Here is a 5294-nt window from a genome sequence, read left to right as displayed (position 1 = left end):
CTATCTATCTATCTATCTATCTATCTATCTATCTATCTATCTATCTAGAGTATTTAGTGGCCTAGTCCATACCATTTCTTTATAGAATGAGTACTTAATAAATGTTTTAAAATAATAAACATATTTTCAACTGTAATAATTTATATAAGTCTCCCAAATTATTAACAATCATATTACAGATTGCTCCAAACAACCAACAGAGCAATTCAAATCAAAACAAGTCTAATGGTCCACCTTATGCCCAACAAGTTGGCAAAGTTAACAAAACATGGCAATAGCTAATGTTGGAGGGGTTGTGGAAAGACAGACGTACTAAATCATTGTTACTGAAGCTATAAATTGTCTAACCATTCTGGAAAGCAGTGTATATTTATTCAAAGAAAGTGCCCTTTAATTCCACTGCTACACACTGATCCCAAAGCATTCAGTGACAAAAATAAAGGTCCCACATATATTAATCTATTTATAGTAGTAGAATAGTGAACAACTCGAAATAAGCAATTACAAACTGTGTTAAGTGCTTTACAAACAGTATCTCACTTAGTTCTTACTACTTTGTGAGGTAGGTGCTATTATTACCCCCATTTTATAGTTGAAGAAACTGAGGTAGAAATTAAGTGACTTGCCCAGGGTCATATAGTTAATAAGTGTCTGAGGCCAGATTTGAACTCAAGTACTCCCGACTCCAGGTCCAGCACTCTGTCTACTATGACATCTAGTTTCCCCAAGTACAAAGTAGATGATTATTGATTGAAGAATGGTTGAACAAGTTGTGGCATATGAATGTAATGGAATTTATTATGCTGTTAGAAAGGATAGTATAATGACTACAGAGAAGCATGGGAAGATTTATACAAACTCATGAAAAGTGAAATAAACAGAAATGGGAAAACAATATGCATAACTACAATAGTGTAAATGGTAAGAAAAACATGGGCAGCTAGGTGGCACAGTGAATAGAGCACTTACCTCAGAGTCAGGAGGACCTGAGTTCAAATCTGGCCACAGACACTTGACACACTTACTAGCCATGTGACTTTGGGCAAATCACTTAACCCCAATTGCTCTCTAAAAAGAAAGAAAAACAAAGCAATAACATTTTACTATTGGGAAATTAAAATGACCACTTTTGAAGAATTTCTCAGTCTGTGTTCCTGGAGAACCTAGAGAGAATCTCAGCCCCCAGCTGGATCCACTAAGAAAAAGATTTCTTAGATGCTAGGGAAGACTGTGTGCTGGTAATAGCTTCAGCAATTTAGGGCACTGATGCAATGTTTATGATTTTTCAGGTCCACTTAGTGTATATAGCCAATCAGCAACATTTGGCAGCAATTTAGGATAACACTTTGAACAGAAGAGGAAAGGGTGGGGAAGGGGAAATCAGACAGGAGAAAAGAGGGGATGTGGGGAAAGCATTCAAAATGCAACTGCTAGGATTTGTGAAAATTAGAAAATATTCCTTGTTCAAGGCCTAGAAAGAAGTAATGAAATATTTTTATAAATATTAAAGGGAATGCAGACCTTCATGTTGCCCAAACTGGGGATGCCCAGATTAGCCCTGGTTGCATAAGCATAATCTTCATAAAATTAGTGACTTATGTCTTTCATCCAATGGGTATCCAGAAGTCAAATCACTTAGACAAAAGATAGTGTTACACGTTGGCCCTACCAACAGTGGGAAAACTCAACATGCTAACCAAAGATATTTAGCACAAAGTCTAGAATTTATTGATGCTCTTTAAAGCTGTTGGCCTATGAGACCTTTGAAAGGAGTCATGATGCTATCGGGAATGCTATGTGATTTGGTAACAGGTGATCACAGATCAAAATGGAGAACAAGCTGCTCATGTTGCTTGTACTGTTTATGGTGTTGCAACCTCTTATGAAGCAACTGTGATTAATAAAATTCAAATTAGTAAAGATCCATTTAGAGAATGAGCTTGGACTAGAGCACTCAGAGGGCTCTGTGCTGAGGAAATCCATTTGTGGAGAAGCTGTTACTATTGATATAGTGAGGGAGATGATATATAAAACAGGAGATTTGAAACTATCAGAGACTTACCTTCATCACTATGTTGAATCATGCACATAAATCTTTAGATAACCTTCAGACTGGAGACTGACTGTACTGTCTATTTTAGCAAGAATGATATTTTACTCTGTGAATTGACGGATTGAGATTCAGGGATTGGAATGTTTCTCCCACTTGGGACAAAACTCGCCCAGGCAAAAAAGTTTCATGATTCTGATGATCTGTGCAAAATCCAGGGTGGTATAGATGCAATTGGCATGGAATTGAATTTGAGCATAAAGAGAATGATTTTTAACTTTCTCATAAAGTTTAGTAGTAATGAAAAAGGAGAAGGAAATGGAGTCAATCACCACCTCATAGGCTCTGCAGATTTCTGGTAGAGTTGACAGATTCAGTTCCAAGTTCAAAGAAGGTGTTATGGTAATGGGAGTCCTAAGATCTTCCCTGCCCCTTGGCCCTTTGATAGGCTTGGGTGAATCTGAGAACCTTCCCTGATTTGAAAATATACTCTGCCCCTAATAGGCTGAATGTGGTCACATGGAGCCTGGAGGCTTGTTTTTCAGGAATGCCCACACACTGTTGCTTTGTGCTTGGGCAGTGGGTCAAGAGGGTTGTGACATTTTCTGAGCCAGGAGAAGGCTATATATACTCTGATGTGAGGTTTTGTTGTGGGGCTCACTTTGGGAAGAGTTGTGTGATTTGGCCAGATGAGACTCTGAGCAGTCGTTGAGGGTCCCCTTCCCCCCCTTGCTTTGAAAACCCAGATGTTAGTGTTTCTCTCTCTGGTAACTAACTAGGTATGGATGTAATGGTCAGAAAGCTGGAAGCCCTGTCTGCCAAATTGTGCTATTTTCTATTGTAACTTCTTGTTTGTATTCTCTGAAGTTCAGGGTGTTGACTTTCCCCCCTGAACTAGTTAAATGATAAATGTTTGATTGATTAAAGTAAGATTGTTAACCCATTTTGAGTTGCTTTCCTTTAGAAAAGCAGATCTAGGAACCTGTGCTAGTGGTTATCCTGAGTATGCTAGGGTGCTTGCTGCTTCAGAGGGAGAAGTTAATATGATTTATCTTGAAAACTTGAACTTACATAAGGATATTTTGAATGTCTGTGAAACCTCTAGGAATTGTTGGTTTTATTCTACTTCTGATCAGAATGAAATGTTCACATACTGTCTCCCAAATACCAGTTTCTCCAAACTTACTGATGTCTTTGGAAGACAGTCAATGACATACTATATAATTGAAATATGGTTGTTTAAATTCTCACTTCACTCTGCATCAGCTCCTGCAGGTCTTCCCAGGTTTCCCTGGGGCCGTTCTTCTTATCACTTCTTTCAGTACAGTGTTTCATTATATTCATGTTCCATAGTTTGTTCAGCTCTCTCCCAGTTGACAGTCATTTCCTTGGTTTCTTTCCTCCTTCTCTGGACTGTTTTTGTGCATATGTGTCATTTTCCTTTTATTTGCCTCTTTATAAATACTTAACATGATAATCATAATGAAAACTTCACTGAGATTTGTTGTGGTCTTTCTTGGTTCTAATTGAACTGCTTTTAGCAGTAATTTATTTGCTTTGATCTGCTGTTAGTTGCTTGTCTCTTCAGACTCAGTTTATGCTCTAATTGCTGTTGGTCTCCTGTTGGCCTTGTATCAAGGGATGTACTTGTTCTCCCTTTTTTAAAATATCAGTCAAAATGTCTAAATTCTGCTTTCTGTTCATAAATATTCAAATTTCTATTCCACCAGAAAAAAAGACTGTCCCCCCTTTTAAGTGCAAGACATTCCAGAGTAAATAAACTTGCAACAAAGTTTAAAGGTATAGTTTCCTCATCTGTTAAGTGAGAAAGTTGGATTAGGCTAAACTCTACAGGCCTATCCATTTATGTGAAAAGAACAGCTGGTATTATATGTTTCAATTCCCTTAATGCTTTGCCTAAGTTAGTAAAGATATTGTAAAGAAATTTCTTAGAATGTTCATTCCTAAAGAATAGATATGTACCTAGGAAAGTATGTGACTTCCTCTGGATTAGATTTGCTGCCAGTGAGCACACATGCACATTACATTTCAGAACTCTGACATAGTTTCCTAAGCATTTAACTCCTCCTCGAGTGGAAAAAAAAATCCTATCCTATGCCCGCCCTTTAAACAGCTCTCCCCTCCTCCCCTTTTACATCCTATTACAGATTCAGTTGTGATTTTCCTAGAAAGCTTGAGAATTAAGCTAAATTACAAAAGACCAGTTATTCTACAGTCTTTTTTAGTTTGGAGAAGAACCAAATAGGAAATCCTTGTTTGTAATTATGCGTTTTCAAAGAGAGAAGTCAGACAGGCAAACTTGAACTCAGACGGCATCGGTGGTTGGCACGCGACTTGATTGACAAGAACTGGTAGAAGGAAACTGGTATGAGGGGCGGAGGACTGGCGAAGAGAGAGACAAAGAGGATTTTGCTGATATAAAACGTTATAACTAGTCTGGGGTGAGAGGTGGGTTGCTCCTTTCAGGAAGAAGCACTGGCTAAAGGGGGTTATTTTCCATGCATCTATCCTTCCCTTAGCTAGTATGACAAAGAGGGGAGGGAGGAAAACTGGGGGCGCGTGAAGAGGGGGGTGGGGGCAACCAGCGGATCGTCACGTGGCAGTTCTCGGAGAACTGAGCTGATCCAGGGTTTCTCCGCACTGTTCTTCCGGGTTGAAAGTGCAAACCCTGGTTGGGTTCGGAGCCTCCTGAGTTCCATCGCCGGGTCCCCTCCCGGGCAGGCTCTCTCCCTTAAAGCAAAGGTTAGTTTGGCAGCGGTGATTTCAGATTTGCTGCAGGTGCAGGCCGCCTGGCCAGTGGGCGGGAGACCTGGGGCAGCAGCTGTTTGGGCTGAAGCCGCGGGAAAAGGGCTCAGGAGCCCTGAACAGACTCCTTTTCCCGTTTCTTTGCTCTGGTAAAGAAACTGGTCTTGGTGCAAAAGGGGGCGGGGTGGTTAGAATCAGATAAAATTACAATTGTTGGAAAGGGAGCATTGAGGCCAGCTCTGTTGTTAGCGGGGAGGAGGTTTGTTTCAAAACAGCGCGGCAGTGGGGGTGATGGTGGTTTAGAAGCAATGTATGGGCCTGGGTTGGTAGCAGGGGGAGGATGATAAGAGCCAAGAGCTAGTCTGCAGACTTATAAATCAAGGATGCCGTTGGCTGAGCTGAACAATGGACAGACAGACACACACACACATGCAGGGAGAGAGACAGAGAGAGAGAGAGAGAGAGAGAGAGAGAGAGA

General features: G+C 40.3%; 1 protein-coding gene, 1 long non-coding RNA gene and 1 pseudogene across 4 annotated transcripts in view; all 3 read left to right on the top strand.

Annotated features, from left to right (window-relative positions):
- The window catches only part of LOC138166790 (uncharacterized), a 1160016-nt gene that overhangs the window by 9872 nt on the left and 1144850 nt on the right, over positions 1–5294 (top strand). The window lies entirely within an intron of this gene.
- Positions 758–4969, top strand: LOC138166804 (ATP-dependent RNA helicase SUPV3L1, mitochondrial-like; annotated as a pseudogene).
- The window catches only part of NNT (nicotinamide nucleotide transhydrogenase), a 142190-nt gene continuing 141061 nt past the window's right edge, over positions 4166–5294 (top strand). Inside the window, exon 1 of one of the 3 annotated variants that reach the window (XM_069095311.1) lies at positions 4166–4436. The gene's annotated coding sequence lies outside the window, so the exon portion shown is untranslated. Of the gene's footprint in view, positions 4520–4643; positions 4814–5294 lie in introns of those variants that run through there. The other 2 variants (XM_069095310.1, XM_069095312.1) reach the window with 2 other exon arrangements.

Source organism: Petaurus breviceps, unplaced genomic scaffold (assembly GCF_028583685.1).
Source record: "Petaurus breviceps papuanus isolate PSGF00001 unplaced genomic scaffold, PetGlider_PUasm1.0 226, whole genome shotgun sequence".
NCBI classification, from domain to species: Eukaryota; Metazoa; Chordata; class Mammalia; order Diprotodontia; family Petauridae; genus Petaurus; species Petaurus breviceps.
Note: the sequence above shows the minus strand (reverse complement) of the source record. Positions and strands in the feature narration are given on the sequence as shown.